Source organism: Pan paniscus, chromosome Y (assembly GCF_029289425.2).
Source record: "Pan paniscus chromosome Y, NHGRI_mPanPan1-v2.0_pri, whole genome shotgun sequence".
NCBI lineage: Eukaryota > Metazoa > Chordata > Mammalia > Primates > Hominidae > Pan > Pan paniscus.
The window spans coordinates 17,897,638-17,918,510 of NC_073273.2; the positions used below are offsets into that span (position 1 = coordinate 17,897,638).

The 20,873-nt window shown below is 41.1% G+C and overlaps 1 pseudogene; it reads left to right on the forward strand.

The window, feature by feature from the left end:
- Positions 1 to 19,261: 19,261 nt before the first annotated feature.
- Positions 19,262 to 20,873, forward strand: part of LOC134729856 (RNA-binding motif protein, Y chromosome, family 1 member B-like) — a 314,139-nt pseudogene continuing 312,527 nt past the window's right edge.

A 20,873-nucleotide genomic window follows, 5' to 3' on the forward strand; every position in this document is an offset into this window, starting at 1 on the left:
ATCCCCCAGGCAGCAACTGCATGTGTCCCCTGGCTTCCACTTGGTGTCCTGAAGACCAACATCTAATGTTTAAAACATTTCAAGTCTTAGATAGAGCATAAAGTTTTTATAGGATACAAAACAGCAATCAGACGCAAGAAATTGAGTCATTCTTCTTTAAACTCTTATTTGTAATTATTTTGTAGTTTGTCTTATTGGAAATTAGAGACCCAGAGAGTGGAAACAGTGCTTCTTCTTCAACCACCCTAATGCATCTCACACATCTGTCTCATCATTTGCTCTGTATGAGATGTCCATGTATGAGCTCCCATAAAATGATGCATAATTTATACATGCAAATGGTCCTATGAAACAATATTATCTTTTAAACGTAAATCCACATTCAAGAGTAAAGTTTTTCAAAACCAGAAATAATTTACAGAATTGCTACATAATGTGGCATAATTATCATAATGTGGAAATGGAAATTCAGACAAACTTTCACATTGTTACTGAGAGGACTGTTCCTTGAAGACCTATATTTCTGGCTATCTGCATTCCAGGAATATTTTTATTATTATTTATTACCATCTCATGACGAAACGGCCCACTAGGTTAGATTTTTCCATGATAGAGTGTTTGACTAAAGAGTCAATAACTCTTGCAACAGAGAACACCCTTAGAAATTAGCTTATAAATTAGTTGACCAGAGTCTCAAAGTTCCCAAGGCCAATTCTTAGGGTTCAATCTCAGACTGTAATAGTGTTTTCTGCAGAACAGTGGCTTTAAGTAGCCAGATATTTTCACATTTATAATCTATTGGTGGAAAGCCTGGTCCTAAAGTAGGAGCAGCGGATGCATCTCTCCTTTCATGACAAGTTTGACACTCAGGAGATGATAAATTTATAGGAAAAAAATGGTTTTCTCCATTTATCTTTGGCTATCTATTCCCAGATGAAATTAGAGTAAATATATGAAAGACATTTCAAAATATACTGGAAAAAATTAAAGAAGAATATATTAAGAAACAAAACTTTAGCCAGTATCAATCTTTGACAACAAAGTTAACCATTTTAACTATACAGTATAAACATATTTACAAATAAAGTGTATGCATAGGGAAATGTTTCTTGCATTGTACACACTTTCCCCAGTGATGTTCTAGGCACTCATTTAAAATAGGTCATTGATTGAATTACAACTATAACCTTACTGTAAATAGTACAGTAGAAACTTTTCTAAAACAGAGCACGTGTACACATTGGTTGGTCGTCCAGTTGTACTGTTTCTTTTGTATGCATGTGTGTATGTCTATGTAATTTTAGATAGTTATAGAGAATAGATTTCGGGCAAGTAATTAGAAAGTAATGAGATTCTCTTTGTAGTAAAAAGGGAAATGATTAACTTTAATTGACATTTTAGTTGAACAGTAAAACTGTATAAGAATTTATCCTGCTCAGGGAAAAGATGTATTGTGTTTTGCAGCCTGAAAGAGTGCTTTCCTGAGTAAGCCAGTGTTGGTATTTACTGCAGAAATAGATTTGTTTTGGTAGACTCCTGTAGCCAGCTACCTACAGAGAAGGAAATCCTACTAGAGAGAATTCTAAATAGAATAGTTAAATAGTCTTTCATTTGGGTGAAGCATTCACATATGATATTCTTTTATATTCAGCATAATTATAAACATTTAGTTTTAATACACTTTCCAAAAAACTAATTATAAAAATTAACAAGAGAATTGTATATTCCTCATTTAAAAAGTTTCAGCCTATTCAAATCTGAGAAGTCCACTCTGAAATACCTGAAAATGAGATATGAAATGAATAAGAAAAGAAAATACAGCAGAATGTACCAGATGTATTTTATGTGTTGGACGTACATATATCTGTTAGCTTTTAGTGGCAGTCAGAGTGCAGTCTACATAATTTTATTCATAATAGATGCCTATGCATGATATAGTCACACATAAATATTATTTCTCTGAAGATTGAAATAGAAAGCAGGGAAACACAACACGGCACATATGCTGAATTACATTTAAGCAAGTGTGAATTATATAGTTAAATGATCTCTTCAAGGGGCTTCTTATCACTCTCTCACTGGGTCGTCTAAGGATTAATTAATTAAAGTTCCTAGGCTCTTTCAAGCTAAGAAACACTATATAAGTGCTTTGCATTATCTTGGTAACACGAGAGTGAGGCATAAGTGATTTGCAACCTCATAGGCTCTTTGAAATGTGTGTCTAGCCTGATTGACAGTTTTTTCTAACAGTGTCTTATGGATTGGAAGGTGCTTATGAAATTCGAAGACGAAATTTGCTCTATTAAAATCATGCTAATCTGCAAAAGCAATCTTTGTTCTATATATATGTAGAGAGAGGTTTCTCAAACTAGAAGGAAACTTTGGATATGATTTCGAAGGTAATATAATAAGGTAGAATTTTGACATCAATTATAACTTGTCTATTATCGTTTGATTGTCTCAGCTATTGCTCTCTTAATTAGTGCAACTAAAGTCTAGTTAATTTGCACAAAGGTAGCCATCCCATTTTATTAGCATGTTTCAGTTATGTATCACTGAAATAAGGTCCATTCTATAATGTAATATATTATTTCATTTAATAATTTATTTTACTTTTATTTCCATTTTTATTATAAATTCAGAGAGTACATGTGCAGGCTTGTTACAAAGGTATATTGTGTGATGCTGACGTTTAGTCTTCTATTGATCCCATCACCCAGGTAGGGAACCTTGAAACCAATAGGAAGATTTTCAGCCCCTGCCCCTCTCCCTCTGTCCTCACTTTGGAGTCCCCAGTGTCTAATGTTCTTATCTTTATTTCTGTGTGCACCCAAGTTTTAGTTCCTATTCATATGTGAGAATATTCTATATTTGATATTCCGTTTCTTCATTAATTTGCTTAGGTTAATGGCCTCCAGTTGCATCCATGTTTCTTCAAAGGACGTGATTTTTTCTTCTTATAGCTGTGTACAATTCCAGGGTTCATATGTACTACATTTTCTTCATCCCGTCCACCGTGGATGAGCTCCTAGGTTGACTCCATGTCTTCACTATGGTGATGAATATGAGAATTCAAGTGTCTTTTTGATAGCTTTAATGATTTATTTTCTATTGAGCATATACATAGTAATAGGATTGCTGGATGAAATGGTAGTTCTATTGTTAGTTCTTTTAGAAATCCCCAAACTGCTTTCCACTGTGACTGAACATTCTCACCACCAGTGTATGAGTTCCTTTTTCCCTGCAACCTTGCCCGCATATATTATTCTTATGATTATTATTTTGGCTTTTTAATAAAAATAGTCATTCTGACTGGTATCTTATTGTGAGTTTGATTTGGATTTCTCTGATGATCAGTGATGTTGAGCACTTTTGTTATGTTTCTTGGCCACTAGTATGTCTTAAGAAGGTATCTGAAATAAACATTCAATTATTTCCTGTACTAATACGTGAAATTCTGCCTGTCCTTCTCTCTTCTCCTACTACATGATTTTACATGGATAATCAGTCAAAAAATGTGATGTGCTGGTAACATTTTATTTCATACTTGTAAAATATTTTTCTTTTAAAAATACCACATTCTAATTTTTAATTTTTTTAATTCCTTGGAAGTGACAATGGGGACGGGGGAGTTTTAAAGCAATTAGTTCACAAGATGATTCCAATGTAAATGGTATATTATTCATCATAAAATTAATTTGTTTTTGAGTAAAATTTAAAAAATATATACAAATACAAAATAATATAAAAAATACCAACTAACCCCACTTAAAAATAACAGCTATTGATACATTCCCTGTTCTATTTACATGACCTCTGGTTGTAATTGGAATATATGCCCTCAGGTTTGTTTCCTTTCTTCCATTTCCAGAGGCACCATTATCATGAACTTGTTATTACCTTTGTATTTTTTAAATTTATTAAAATATTTATTTGTAAATAATACTGGTGCTTTGTAAATTTTTAATATTTATGTGAATATTATCAGGTGTGTATTATTTCGCATATTTTTTGTTAACATTCTTGGTGAGAGCTGCCATTATTGATGGCATAGTTCTCAGTCTACTGAATTCTCATGTTCCACGATGTGTTTATTGAAATGCTACAATGAAAAACCTTCCCTATGCCTCCGAATACACAGGTGTGAGAATTTCTAATGAATACATTAGAAGAATGGCTGGACTGCAGTGTGTGTACCATTTTAACTTTGAGGGGATGAAATATTCTCATTAGCCCCCTGCACTACCACTTTATTAATATTTTTCATCCATGCTAATTGGCTTAGCACTTGTCTTAGATTTCTCATTTTTAATGAAGTACTATTATGTTACATTGATTAGAACCAGCAAGTGTGTTAAATGTTCATTTTGTTTAATAATTATAGCTATTGTGAGGCCTCTATCAGTATGTGAGAAAAATAAAATGTTAACAGAATGATGACTTTAGTGGGGAGACAAATCTGAAAATCAACTTCATTTTCCTGACACAGTTCCCACAAAACATCGATTCTGCTACTTTTTCAAGGAAGCATGCAGCAGAGTGAGTAATAATAAATCAATATGCACGAGTACATGGTGCCTAGGGATGGGTAGTTTCCTCCAATCTTGCCTGGTGATGGGAGAAGTATTTGACATAGTTTTTGTTTGTTTGTTTGTTTGTTTTGTATGTGGTCCACTTAATGACACTCCCAGATCATCATATGGTAGGTTTGGGGAAAATGAAGGAAATAATAGGTTAGGTATATGTAAATTATGTACTGGAAACAGCAGCTTAGCACACAGAGAGTTGTTAATTGGTCTGGCCACAGTGGTTTTGTCATTTCTCATATACCCTACAACTATTTATTTATGGGCTGTTTGCTAACGACTATTTTTTAAAAAATCTGTTTCAGCAGCAATGACCTAAAAAAATGCAACTACATATTTAATTAAAAACTATTCCCTATTAATAGTTTTAATTAATTAAACTAATTAATTAAATGATTAATTAAACTATTTAATTAATTAAACTATTTAATTAAATGATTTAATTACTTAAATTATTAATAAAAACAATTTCCCTTTCAATTAAATTATGGGTTGAAAAGTGTCATGGTGTAATCGTAAAGCCTTGTAGTCCATGTTGGGACCACAAGGCTAAAAGTGATATCCTGAAATCCAGAATATAGAGGATTGAGGGGAAAAACCAGCTGCTATTTCAGAAGGAAACACTTAGTTATATTAAGAAAACTATGCCTGAAGATGACATTTCAACAGGTTTAATATGTGAATTTGGAAAAAAATTAAGCATATAATTCTGCGATACTTGGCTTTTTATTTACATCACATTGCTATTTTTTAAAATCAATTGTGTATATTTTTTAATTTTAATTTTTCTGCAGTTAAGAAATATGCATGAGTAGTTGTTAGTATGTTAACTCCATTAACTCCCGAAGAAATTCCAAAAGCATTGATTAATGCCATTTAGACGCTTCAAACAGAAAATTAAATGAAAAAATGGTTTGAATTTTTCATCAATCATTGGAACCAAAATAAAGCTGTTGAAATCTTATTGTTCCAGAAATAAAACATTGAACAATGTGATAAATAGTTTTTCATGTTCAGTTAAAAAACTAAACATTGTCGATGACTTTTATTGGTGACAAGAAGCAGCAATTTTGGAAAAGCTTGCAAGTAACTTCATTTAAACGTCAATATAAAATTAAAAGATATGCATTTTCCAGAAAAGAACTATGGATAATTATTGTTAAGAAACAGATTAATTCACATAAATATGTTCCAGAATTATTATTCTGCCTACTATTTCTAATATTTAAATAACAATGTAAAGAAGTTATTTTTCTGTTTTGCATCAAGATATGTAATTGTGGTTTTAAATTTTTGAAAGCATTTGATTTTCAAAAATAGTTGGAAGATAACTATTTCATAGATCTATTGATATAGTAAAAACTATTTGACTATAAGGAAATAAATAATAAATTGATAAAACAATAAATTAAATAATAAATGATTTTATATATGTTAGTACTCTTTTATCCTCAAAAAACTTTCTATTGGGACAATAAAGGTTTTAGTCACCCTAATTTCAATAAATGTCACTAGAGAGTCCTGTGGATTGATGGAAAAAAATTACCATTCCTTACATTCTTGACTGCACTCAGTATTATTATTTTAATAGTTGCCAAGCTAATGAACAAAAGTTGGTACCCAATGTGGTTTTGATTTACGTCCCTGGATTACTAATGAGCTCAAGCATCTAGCCATTTTTCCTTGGTCATTTGACTTTATTCCATTCTAAAAAGGATCTAACTATTTACCTGTACTGCTTTCTTCTACTGGGCTAGATTGTATATATGTTTTCTTGTATATTTGTAAGACTTATTTTGATTATTTTGGATGCTGGTATTTTTATTTATATTGTCTTAGTCATTTTCTGGAGTTTTATAAACACCCAAGATAATTTTTAGAATTTATGATCTGAAGATTTTCAAAAAGCTCACTCAGAAGTCATTTGTGGCCATAATGCTGACTTCAAATGAAAATATAATTTTGCCACTTTAGGAAAACATACTTTAAAGATACTAATTAGAAAGCACGGAAGTGCTCAATTCTATCTTTTTACTAAAAGTTGCATTTAAATAGTCATTTCAACAAAATCCTTTACCCTTAAGTAAGAATCAATTATTAAAATTGATTACCTGGCTCCTAGATGGTTTTCTAAATATTTCACAATTGTCATTTTGGCAATAATCACTTAGCATACTTGTGAGAATTACAGGTTCTCTAGGTCTCATTTCAGATTATTGTACCAAGATTTTGAAGGAAAATAGCTAGAAGTATCTAGATATATATTTTATGACCCACGAAATTATTTGGGGATGTTTATGAAACTCTGATCTGACACATAAGAGAACGTAAAACAGCAATGACAAAGAAACAAGCAAACAAACAAACAAACAAAAAACGAACCAAAAAAGAAAAAAAAAAAAAAAACCACACAAAGAACATCAAGCTAGGAATCAGGAGTAAATACCTTATCTTTTCCTAACTCCAGCCTTCTCAAGTCATATGGCCCTATATTCTTTTTCATTCTTGGTAAATACTACTCCAACTATCTAGCACTTCGCGGTATTAATTAACCTGTTAGTTTGCAATTTAGCAAAATACATGAAACCTATTTCTGAATATTTTCTTTAGAAACATGTTTCTAGCTATACACCATGGGTCAGTTAATGCTATTTATGGTTATAAAATAGCAGTATTTAACAAAAATATTGGACCACTCTCACAAAATTACCTTCTGTAAATGTTCCACTGCTACTAAGATTACATTGACAATTCGGAGACTGTACTGACATTTTGAATATCATATATTCAAGGAAGATTGGAAAGTGTCTTCATATGTCATTGTCTACAATGATAAGACTTAATACTTGTATTAACTTCCAAATTTTCCTGTGTTAAAGCAGGTGTGCAGGTATTGGATGACAGGTAGGCCACTGAAGCATAACTGTGGATAAAGTTGCAAAAGTTTTGGCGAAATTGCACATAACAACATCTCCACAGAAAATTTAGATTTTGGCTCAGCTAGGAGATGTTGAAGAAAATGACTTTTTTTAATTCTTAATGATTCCCCAGCTGGTTCTTAAAGGGAGATAGCAAAATATTGTGGAAAGAGGTAGTTTTGTAATCTGAAATTAGACTTTAAGAGAAGTTAATTATTTTGAGACTCAAATTTCAGATGTATGAAGTGGGGTCCAAAATATCTAGGACCTGTGTGTGTAGTTGTAAGGATCATATTATAACAATTGATTCTATTTGCCTTGTACTTATCCGTAAAAAAAGACATCATTTAATTGTGTTACTTCGTATAGCTTTGTGTGGGCATTTTTAAGGGACATTTATCTCATGATAAATAAAATAGTAATACTGGCAGATAATAGTACTTACTCCAACATTGACATTGCAGAGCTCCAGCTGTTCTGTAAAGAAACTGACATGAATTCAAAAAACAGTGGATGATTGAAGGTTACTTAGTGGCCATTCTTTATTTACTAAGACTATGTAATTCTCGGAGAGGACACACAACCTGTGAAGAGTTGGATGTAAATGATGAAGAGTCATTGAGAAAAGGCTGCCTCAAGGATCATCCTCTACATTCCTAGCTTGAAATACAGGGTATTTGGTGCTGCGAATTTCTGAAATAGTGGAATACTGTACGAGGAAACATGTTTTGGGCATGAAATGAAGGTCTGGTTTTGGTATGTGGAGATGTAAGGCATGCAGTTGGATATGCCAAGTCTGAAGGCAGAACAAAGATCTGGCCGGAAGTTGGGAATTTCTTAATGGTCAGCATAGAAAGGGTGTTTTAGCCTTGAGAAAACCCAAGAGGATCCATGACTGAAATCTGAACAACTTCAACACCTGTAGATTTAGTAAAGATGCCAACAAAATACACACCAAGTTCATATTAAAATTAATAGGAAAAGACAAACTACTTAGTGAGAGCTATTCAGGAAACTAGCACTAGGTAGCTATTAGGTAGCAAATTTGGGAAAAAATAAAATGTATAAAGAATCTTTGATCAGGTTTCCAAATATACAAAATAAAAACCACTTACATGTTAGAAGACAATATACAAAATGATATTATGTTAATGGTACTATTTAATGCTAATAGACAAAAATGAAAATTATTGTGAATTAAATCAACAGACAAGGTATTTTCTATCACTGTCTTTTCTTCTCAATTTGTGTGTTGTTTTAATTCACTAAGCAATGACTCCTCTTAATTCCACTACTTTTTATTTAACACTACATTTGTTTTTCATATGTGCAATATTACACTGTCCAATAGAGAGGAAATGCAGAATTTGGGCTATTATATCAGAAACACCTTTGCTTTTCAGATTTGGGCGTCTGGAATGTGTTTAATTTAAATATTTTCATCAGGCCTCGATTTTTCAGATTTTGGTAATCACTTTTCCAAAATAAACAATGTCTGACCGTGATGACTACAATAAAAATAAAATTATGCTGGATTTTAAGAAAATTATGTAAATTTGATGCTTTTTGGGGGGTGTTGGGACAGTGGAGACAATGTTTTACTCCTGTGGCCCGGGCTGGAGTGCAGTTGTGCAATCTTGGCTCACTGCAACCTCTGCCTCCTGGCTTCAACCGATTCTCCTGCCTCAGCCTCCCGAGTAGCTGGGATTACAGGCACCTGCCACCACACCCAGCTAATTTTTGAATATTTAGTAGAGATGGGGTTTCACCATGTTGACCACGTTGGTCTTGAACTTCTGACACCTGGTAATCCACCAGTCTTGGCCTCCCAAAATGTGGGGATTACAGGTGTGAGCCATCCTGCCCGGCCTTCAAATTATGTTCTCATACCCACTCACACAATTTATTGTAACTATCTACATGTTCTCCTCAGGTGGGGGAAAAACAGTATCAGAGTTCTTGAAGAATTTATGAAAGAGAGAATGGCAATACTACACAAGGTTTTAACCTATTCATAATACTGCATTTAGTGAATAAAAACATTACCTTTAAAATCCTACTAAAGTATTGAGTAAATAAATAAAATATATTATTTCAATAACTCTAAAATATGTGTCCATGAAGAAAATAGAGGGAGGCTTCAAAAACATAAACACATAAGTGAGGCCAGGCATGGTGGCCTGCATCTGTAAGCCCAGCATTTTGGCAGGACAAGGTGGGTGGATCACTTGAGGTCAGGAGTGGGAGATCAGCCTGGCATATATGATGAAACCCAGTCTTAACTAAAAATACAAAAATTAGCTGGACATGGTGGTATGTGCCTGTAATCCCAGCTCCACTTGAGGAGCTACCATTTGAGGCTCGGTTTGGGCTCAGCCACGGCCCTCTCGCCCTCCACACGGATGTCCCCCCGAGGCCCATCTCTATGTCCTCACAAAATGGCTCTCCGAGGCCTATCGTTTTCTGTTACAGGAGGCTGAGGCAGGGGAATCGCTTGAAGCTGGCAGGCGGAGGTTGAGGTGAGCCAAGATCCTGCCACTTCACTCCAGCCTGGGTGACAGAGCAAGACTCCTTCTAAACACACACACACACACACACACACACACACACACACACACACACACATGCACGCACACAGAAACACACAAAACTAACAAATGAAAATAAAAAATTTGTACTAGAAAAAGTACTCACAGTCAAACTCACATATCTAACAGAAAATAATGTCATTTAAAACAAATTTCCACAAGAGACAAATAAGAAAACAAATTTATCAGCTTGCATATAAAGTTCAAATAATAAACTGAAGAGAACCACAGGGTGAGAAAATAAAAACGTACAATTAAGTACCCTAAAAGAAGCTGAAAGTCACTCAAAAATGTTCTGGATTCTATGGCTCTACATTGCAAACATGACCACAAAATTTGCCAGGAGTAGAACAATCAAAATGTATCCTAAAACTCAATATACACTTCAATTCTCACATAAGAATTGTAATGGAAAATGGACGCGTCTGCAGCATTTCCATATGAATCAGAACAAACACTGTTTCTTTGTACTCATTGTTTCACTATTCTAAGAAAATAACTTCCATATTAATATTAGGGGATGTGAAAAAGCAGGTCTTCATCATGATAAGTAACACTGGGTGTCCAAACCACTACTCAGATAGGCCTTAAATCCCAGCCAGTTCCCCTCCCTGGACAAACAGCAAAGGTCCCAGCCATTGTGCAATCTCTTTACATTTCCTCCCCTGTGAGCCCAGTGTGGTCTTCCAGATTCCCTGTGCAGGGGCCTCTCTTGTCCCTGGGGAGCAGGGCAGTGTGAGTGACGATGGCAGAGGGGAGAAAGCATGTCAGGGGACCCTCGGGTCATTGTAACAGAAAACGATGGGCCTCAGAGAGCCATTTTGGGAGGACATCTGCCTCGGGGGGACATCTGCCCGGAGGGCGAGAGGGCCCTGGCTGAGCCCAAACTGAGTCTCAAGTGGTAGCCAGCCTCAGGCCAGGGAAGGGAGCCCTCTAAGTTTGATGAGACAGCTACCCCTTGAGACTTGCTTCTCACCCTCCGACCTTAGACACTTATGCCTCTTAGGTGACTTAAGGTGCCCCAATCCTGCAATGAGGATGTTACAGTTCCCTGATGGTCATTTCTCCAACAGCCCATGGATGGCGTGGGATTGCTCACTGCAGTCACCTCCCTGAGGCTTGGATTCTCCACGTGGGGCACAACTCCAGGAATCAAAGGCCTCTCAGTCCCCAGCCCTAGACCACTCAACTGGCCTCCTCTCTGTTCCCTCTCTAATGGCCTCCCTCTCTGGGGAAGTACTGCAGGGGATTGAGCCTGGCACACGTGGACTGTGAGCCCTTTGGAATTGTGGGCATGGAAGAGCAACACCCTAACTGGCATCCTGAGTATGGCAGGCTCTGGCTGATGATCTGGGGTACTGCAGAAGTGGGTACAGGACAGGTCAGGTCATGGCTCAAAGTCAGTTCCCCAGAGGCCAAGGCAAGGTTCTTTCCCATGATGTCCCACTGTGGCACCCATCTCAGGAATCCTGCCAGAACCTGGGCAGTCATGGTCAGCCAACCGACCGTAGAAGCTCAGGTAGAAAGTGTAGCGCCTGCAGCTGGAGGCTTGACCTTCATGATCCCACAACCACTGGACTGCAGTGGAATGAGACATCCTGTATCCTGGAAAGAGAGAAGTCAGAAAGGTTCATGACAGACCTACCCTCCCACACATCAGCTTCCCTACCATGCTGGGAGGCACCCCTTACTGAGGAGTCCAAGGCAATACTCCTGAACGATCACTTCATTGTGGAAATAAAGGTTGTGACAAAAGGAAAACTTCGTCCTACCGTCGGTACCTGGGATGGCTGAGTTCCTCCCCTTACCTGGCCAAGATGGAGAAAGAAGACGAACTCAAAAGACCATTTCATGTAGCTGGGCTGAGGTGACCTGCTAGCTGGAGTGAAGCATGTATTTCCCCTTCCTAGCTCTCCCGCTGAGACACCCTGGGTCCGAGGGGGATCTCACCCTGACCCAGACAACGGACCCCTCCCGCAGACCCAGGCTCCTTAGCCTGACCTGCAAATCCATCATGTAGCTTAGCAGGTCTGACTTCATCATCGTTTGTGATCCCGGCCAACCAACACCTGGGTGTGACGCACAATCTGCCTCTGGTCAAGGAGCCACCAGATGATTAGGTGAGCGTGCAGGTGTGTCCAGAATTGGTGGGTTCTTGATCTCACTGACTTCAAGAATGAAGCCGCGGACCCTCACGGTAAGTGTTACAGCTCTTAAGGTGGCGCGTCTGGAGTTTGTTCCTCCTGATGTTCGGATGTGTTCGGAGTTTCTTCCTTCTAGTGGCTTCGTGGTCTCGCTGGCTCAGGAGTGAAGCTGCAGACCTTTGCGGTGAGTGTTACAGCTCTTAAGGCAGCGCGTCTGGAGTTGTTCATTCCTCCCAGTGGGCTCTTGGTCTCGCTGGCTCAGGAGTGAAGCTGCAGACCTTCGTGGTGAGTGTTACAGCTCATAAAAGCAAGTGTGGACCCAAAGAGTGAGCAGTAGCAAGATTTATTGCAAAGAATGAAAGAACAAAGCTGCCACAGTGTGGAAAGGGACCCGAGAGGGTTGCCAATGCTGGCTTGGGCAGCCTGCTTTTATTGTCTTATCTGGCCCCATCCACATCCTGCTGATTGGTAGGGCCGAGTGGCCTCTTTTGACAGAGCACTGATTGGTGCGTTTACAATCCCTGAGCTAGATACAAAGGTTCTCCATGTCCCCATCAGATTAGTTAGATACAGAGTATGGACACAAAGGTTCTCCAAGGCCCTACCAGAGTAGCTAGATACAGAGTGTTGATTGGTGCATTCACAAACCTTGAGCTAAACACAGGGTGCTGATTGGTGTGTTTACAAACCTTGAGCTAGATACAGAGTGCCAATTGGTGTATTTACAATCCCTCAGCTAGACATAAAGGTTCTCCAAGGCCCCACCAGAGCAGCTAGATACAGAGTGTCAGTTGGTGCACTCACAAACCCTGAGCTAGACACAGGGTGCTGATTGGTGTGTGTACAAACCTTGAGTTAGATACAGAGTGTCGATTGGTGTATTTACAATCCCTGAGCTATATATAAAGGTTCTCCATGTCCCCACCAGACTCAGGAGCCTAGCAGGCTTCACCCAGTGGATCCCGCACTGGGGCTGCAGGTGGAGCTGCCTACCAGTCCCACGCCATGCGCTCGCACTCCTCAGACCTTGGGTGGTCGATGAGACTGGGCGCCGTGGAGTAGGGGGCGGCGCTCCTCAGGGAGGCTCGGGCCGCACAGGAGCCCACGGAGGGGGTGGGGGGCTCAGGCATGGAGGGCTGCCGGTACGGACCCCTGCCCCGCGGAAAGGCAGCTAAGGCCCGGCGAGAAATTGAGCACAGCGCCGGTGGGCTGGTACTGCTGGAGGACCCAGTACACCCTCCGCAGCCGCTGGCCCGGGTGCTAAGCCCCTGATTGCACGCGGCTGGCAGGGCCGGCAGGCTGCTCCGAGGGCAGGGCCCGCCAAGCCCACGCCCACCTGGAACTCCAGCTGGCCCGCAAGCGCCGCGCGCAGCCCGGGTTCCCGCTCGCGCCTCTCCCTCCATATCTCCCTGCAAGCTGAGGGAGCCGGCTACGGCCTTGGCCAGCCCAGAAAGGGGCTCCCACAGTGCAGTGGTGGGCCAAAGGGCTCCTCAAGTGCCGCCAAAGTGGGAGCCCAGGCAGAGGAGGCACGGAGAGCGAGCGAGGGCTGTGAGGACTGCCAGCACGCTGTCACCTCTCACAGAGAAACACCCTGCAACTTTGCAAGAGCACGGAGAGTGTGGGGCAGGGCTACCCCGCAGGCCTTTGGTCTGGCACCCTCCCTTCCTGGTCCTCTGTCTGGTGTTGGGGGGCACCTTCGCAGCTGTGGTGGTCTTGGCGGCAGGTGGAGGCAGGCCAAGACAGCCTGCTCTGACCAGGGACAGGCACAGAAAAAGTGGGGAGGGGATTGCCGGCGGGGTGTTGTGGTGTGAGGCAGCTACTTGCTCAGGGTTCCTGAGCTGCGGGAGGCCCTCATGTGCTGGGTGCTGGACAGGCTCTGCTGCTGTCCGTGTGTGCGCTGTCCTCTTCTCCTGGTCTCACTGAGGGGTGGGCGTGTCCACCCGAGGGAACCGCTGTGGGTAGAAGTAGCTGCAGGGCTGTGCCTGGCTCTCTCCATGAGACTCTAGTGGTTTCACGGGAGGTTGTATATGCTCAGGGCCTAAACATCCTTGGATGCAGCGCCGGCAGAGGGAAGAAATCGTGTCTGGGGAGCTGGTGCCTGCCTTGCAGAGGACAGCAGCCCCGTGCACGGTGAACCCGAGTATTGAGCACCTTGTGTTTCTAGGATAAGCCTGCTGGACACAGGTACCGGGAGCAGGGGTATTTCCATGGCTGGCCTGGGCGCGCAGATTCCCCTTCCTCCAGGGATTTTCCCAGTGAAATGTGTCCTTCAACTTTCTGCTGTTCATGAAGGGTCCTTTGAGGTGCTATTCTCCCTTGTGAGTGCTGTGCTTGGCTTCCTGTCCCTATAACGTGCCCTCAGGGTGCCCGCAATTAAGTTGCCCTTCTATCTGCACGAATCTGTCCTTGGTTCCCCTCGTTGTCCCCCATGTCCTGAATCCTGGCTGAGCCCCGGTGCCTTCCACCTTGTTTCCCCCAACCCCGCTCCTGAGAGCTCGGCGCCCACCCACTGCTGTCAGCCATCCCGAATGGGCAACTGCAAGGATATGGCTCTGGCCCAGAAGCCGTGGATGCGCTGCAGCCTGGGACATTGACTGGAGCCCAGCTCCAAGTGAAGGACTTCCAGCGAGTTGGTTGCTGGCCGGGGCGTCCTGGGGCCAGGGCCAAGCTGTGCCTGCGGGTCCTCCTGCTGCCGCTCCACATTGGCCTCCTCCTTGGCCACCACCTCTATCTCTGTCATGATGTCATCCCCCACTAGCCACTAGCATGCCTCCTCCCCCAGGGTTGCCTCCCTGCTCTGCGCACAGGCTGCCCTCTCCTGCAGCACCTCCCCCTTAACATGGTGCCCTCCTTGAGGCTCCCACAGACTAAGGCCTACACTGCCCATCTCATGTCCTTGGCACCCCTAGACTCTAGAGGAAGCTCCCGGAAGGGCCCCTGGGCCTTGCCCTTCTGAGAAACATGTGCCACACCCACGTGGATGCAGGGTTCCTGGGGAGCCCCGCAGGGCCCACAGCCCGCCACACTCACCATGGGGCCCAGATACCCAGCAGGGTTAGCTGTACACAGTAGCCCTGGAGTCGGAGGCCGAGGCCCTGGGCTTCCAGAGCCTCACTGGCAGGCACGACGGCCACTGCTGCGCTTGCGGGAGGATCTGTGCCAGCGAGGCAGTGCACACGGGTTATCGCATTGGCGACCATGGCGGCTGGCCTCCCGTGTGCCCAAGGGCACAGGATGAGAGGTCCTTTGGAACGCCCCTGTGAGTACAGCATCCTCAGGGAGGAAGCATGGAACTCGGAGTCTGTGTTTGCCTAGACCTGATAGAGTCCTTGTGGGGTTTCAGCTTCTGGTGCAGACGAATTCCACCCCAGCAACTTACCCGTCGACTTTTCTCCCAGGCACCCGCCCTGCCCCACTCCCCTCCAAGCCACCGCAGCTGCGGCGTCCTCGCCTGGTTCTTCTCTCTCCCCTCTGGATCTGCAGTATTTAGTACCATCAGCCTAACCTGCCTAATGAAGTGAGATGTTTCATGTGTTCCCTGTGGGTTAATGTCTTGCCACACTCAGGATGCCAGTTAGGGTGTAGGTCTTCTATGCCCACAATGCCAAAGGGCTTACAGTCCGCGTGTGTCGGAATCCTCCGCCGCCAGGCACAAGCAGCTTCTCAGAGGAGGCTTACCGCGGGAGGATGGAGCTGCCTGCCAACTAGGGGCAGGGTGCCTGGTAAGACGCCTACAGTCCTCGCAATAACTGGTCGACGCCCCCCGCCCTCGCAATGATTGGCCGCTGGAGGTAGGCGAGATTTCCGGGCACGGCTTCTGGCGTCCTTCCCCCTCAGGCCAGTTCCAGCTGTCCTTCCCGCAGTTGGCCCCGTGGTGTCCCAAAGCCGGATGCATACGACATGAGAGCCGGGCGACCCTGAGGCTGTTTGTCCTGCTGAAAAGCACGTGTATTTTCTGTTTCTCTGGACACGTTGGTCTCTTGATAAGAACAGAAAGAAAAGTTTTGCGATTTTATCTGTAAAAGGGGATGGGTTTTCCATGTGAGGGTGTTGAATTATAGGAGGAGACAGTGGGGAGAGAACTCCTTAGTGCTGTTAAGAAACTCATTTTTGTTAAACTCATTGATTTTCTTGAGGATTCTACCTTTAACTGTCGGATATGTCCGACATGTGGGCAAGTTGTGGGAGATGGTGCTAAGGCGCCATGTGCACTTTTTATTCCAGAGGGTTTTCTCTGTGAATGTGGTCATTATTCAAAATACAGGCAATATACTTAACCAAGGCTATTAAAAACTTGTACTTTTAGTCAGCGCATGTCACATGTCTGATTTGCTTGACGGGAATTACCAGATTTTGACATAAATTGTATTACGTTAGTTTATGTAGAAGTCTGGGGCCGTAAATAATCTCAGTTTCAGTTTGCCTCTGTAAAGCCTGTAATTGTCTCCTTCGTTGCATGACAGTATTTGAAACATGTTTCATGTGTCCCGGGCACCATAAATAATTTAAACCGAATAAGTAGGTGTAATCCAGACAAATGGAGTTAGATAGCCTAAAACGGGAACAAAATAGATGCGCTTAAGTTATTCCATTAACCCGGCACACGGACTTAGTCCTGTAATCCTAGCATTTTGGGAAGTGGAGGTAGGAGGATGGCTTCAGGTCAGGAGTTGGAGACCAGCCTGGGTAACATAATGGACTCCTTTAATCTATTGCCATTTTCGCATCGGGGACTGGTTTAGTGGAAGCCAGTTTTTCCTCAGACAAGGGTTGCGCAGGGGAAGAAGGCGGCGAGGTGGACACGTTTGGGAGTGGGGACTGGCGGCAGGTCTCCGAGGGGCACGTGGTGGGGCGGGTCTTCCGGTAGGAGCAATGTGACAGAGGCCAGGTGGGGCAGTGAGGCTGTCACGGGGACAGGGAGGGCCAGCGAGGGAGTAGGGAGGATGGTTTCCGGATAAAACTGTACCACCTCAGGTCATCCTCAGGCGTTACATTCTCCACAGACAGGTATTACAGGTCATCCTCCGGCATCACAATCAGGCCACAGATAGGTATGGGTTGAAGGCCAGGGTTTGGGGATCTTTGACCTATTGTATATTTCAAATCACTTAAAGATGGTAAGATATTTTAAGTGTTCTCCCCCAAGAACATTTTAATTACCTTGATTTAATCTTTTATCCACATATCCCGCTGGGCGTGGTGGTTCACCCTTGAAATGCCATCACTCTAATAGTCCCAAGCCAGCAAATCACTTGAACCCAGGATTTGGAGACTGGCTTGGGCAATATGGGGAAACGCATGTCAATTTAAAAAAAAACACAAAAAATTTCCCAGCTCTGGTAAAAAGCCCCGGTAGTACCAGCTACTTGGGAAGCTGAGATATGGGAAGATCAGTTGAGGCTGGGTGGAGGAGGCGGCAATGAGCAGTGCATTTTGGCAACAGGGGATATACATCTCAAGAAAGAAAATACACAAAACCTCACACTGTACCTCATAAATATATAGTTTTCAAATAAAATCATTTAAATGGGGCACTCCTTCACATTACAACTTAGGAAAATTACAATAGCTTTTCTTATCTAAGTTTTAGAAATGAGATTTTGTCAGGTCCATATTAAAATGCAGCATTTATCCATGAAGTCAGTGCCCCCTTTGCTCTGTATGTTAGAAATTTTACATATTTATTTATTTCTTTTTCTTTTTTTTCTTTTATTATTATACTTTAAGTTTTAGGGTACATGTGCACATTGTGCAGGTTAGTTACATATGTATACATGTGCCACGCTGGTGCACTGCACCCACTAACTGGTGATCTAGCATTAGGTATATCTCCCAATGCTATCCCTCTCCCCTCCCCCTACCCCACAACAGTCCCCAGAATGTGATGTTCCCCCTTCCTGTGTCCATGTGATCTCATTGTTCAGTTCCCACCTGTGAGTGAGAATATGCGGTGTTTGGTTTTTTGTTCTTGCGATAGTTTACTGAGAATGATGATTTCCAATTTCATCCATGTCCCTACAAAGGACATGAACTCATCATTTTTTTGGCTGCATAGTATTCCATGGTGTATATGTGCCACATTTTCTTAATCCAGTCTATCATTGTTGGACATTTGGGTTGGATCCAAGTCTTTGCTATTATGAATAGTGCCGCAGTAAACATACGTGTGCATGTGTCTTTATAGCAGCATGATTTATAGTCCTTTGTGTATATACCTAGTAATGGGATGGCTGGGTCAAATGGTATTTCTAGTTCTAGATCCCTGAGGAATCGCCACACTGACTTCCACAATGGTTGAACTAGTTTACAGTCCCACCAACAGTGTAAAAGTGTTCCTATTTCTCCACATCCTGTCCAGCACCTGTTGTTTCCTGACTTTTTAATGATTGCCATTCTAATGGTGTGAGATGGTATCTCATTGTGGTTTTGATTTGCATTGCTCTGATGGCCAGCGATGATGAGCATTTTCTCATGTGTTTTTTCGCTGCATAAATGTCTTCTTTTGAGAACTGTCTGTTCATGTCCTTTGCCCACTTTTGGATGGGGTTGTTTGTTTTTTTCTTGTAAATGTCTTTGAGTTCATTGTAGATTCTGGATATTAGCCCTTTGTTGGATGAGTAGGTTGCAAAAATTTTCTCCCATTTTGTAGGTTGCTTGTTCACTCTGATGGTAGTTTCTTTTGCTGTACAGAAGCTCTTTAGTTTAATTAGATCCCATTTGTCAATTTTGTCTTGTGTTGCCATTGCTTTTGGTGTTTTAGACATGAAGTCCTTGCCCATGCCTATGTCCTGAATGGTATTGCCTAGGTTTTCTTCTAGGGTTTTTATGGTTTTAGGTCTAACGTTTAAGTCTTTAATCCATCTTGAATTGATTTTTGTATTTAAAGTAAGAAGTACTAAAAAAGATGTCAGGCTCTGAAAGGGAATTTCACTTGAGTTTTCAACACGGTACGTAATAAAATTTTATCTTTTTAGCTTATTTATTTTTATCTAAATATAGATTTTTCTTTGACCATTTGCAGCACAATGGTAGAAGCAGATCATCCGGGCAAGCTTTTCATTGGTGGCCTCAATAGGGAAACCAATGAAAAGATGCTTAAAGCAGTATTTGAGAAACATGGTCCCATATCAGAAGGTAACCCTTAAAACCGTGTGTGCGTGTGTGTGTGTGTGTGTGTGTGTGTGTATTTTCATATGTATATTTCAATATGTATATTTAAAATATGTCTGTTATATATATGTTTTGAAAAAACATGTTTTTTCAAAGTTCATTGTATACCTACATTAAAATGCCTTATTGTTTTTAAACTCTTATTTTGAAGTTATCTATTTGATATTTGGAAAATTCTCATAGTAGCAGGTTAAGGATCTGTGGTAAGGATCACCTACTACTTAGAAACGAAAATAAGGAAAACTAAACGTGTTGTGGAGTTAGGGAACAAACTGGAACAAAATAGGCTGACTATAGGGGTGACCAGTATCAAGTATAATACTAGTGATGGGAAATGCAATTATTTTTGATTTGATGTAACTTTTAGATGGTTAGTACCTTGACGAGTCCATTATATCAATGTAAAATGTTTTCATATATTTTAGTTCTTTTGATAAAGGATCGAACCAGCAAATCCAGAGGCTTTGCATTTATTACTTTTGAGAACCCTGCAGATGCTAAGAATACTGCCAAAGATATGAATGGAGAGGTAGAGTCCCTCATTAATAATATTCTAACTCTCTTCTTCAGTTAACAGTATTTCTAGGTCTTTTTAGAATTACGTAACTTTTGAAGATAGTAGAATGCCATATGAAGACATCCTCTTCTTTGTGCCATATACATTCAACTGTAGTTGGAAGGGTATTGGAATTAACCTTATATAAATTAATATATGGTAACCTTTTTCTATGTTTGTATTTCAATATGAGTGTAAATAGATCTTCAAAGGTTTTGAAGAGCTTTAAAACTTATAAGGGACCCTCATGTACATGAAAGGAATAAGTCAACCTTTATTACATGCCATTAACGCAATTACTTCCAATTCATGGAAATACTTCTAGAGCACAGACAAACTGTGGATAGACATCTAGACAGACTCACAAGAAGGAAAGATTCTCTCCCATTTTCTGAAAATATATTTTTGAGAAAGTGGGTTTAAATAAGACCTTTACATTTAAGGAAGTGTTAAGTACTTGAAAATAGAAAAAAATAGGAGAACATTGAAGTTGGATAACACAAGAAGTAACTGGCATTTTTTCCCCATCCTTGCTCTTTTCTCCTGAGGACGTTTTTTTCCTGTCACCAGAGTGATGTATGTAACATGAATACCTAATTACTCATTTCCCCAGTGTGTTTGAGTATTTGTTTTGATCCAAACATTGGTCTGTTGTCCTATTGAGTCTTAAATCTATGGATTGTGTATTTACTAAAGCTTTAAACTTTTATGTAATTCTGTTAACTGTTGAATTCCTTTACATTGTGTCAAGTTCATTCCATTCTGGGCCCTTCAGAACTTTTTTGCTTTATAACATGATCCTAATCAGGCTGGGCTTGGTGGGAGCAGTGTGATATTAGTCCTTTTAAGAAATTCATTTTTGTTAAACTCATTGATTTTTCTTGAGGATTCTACCTTTAACTGTCGGACAT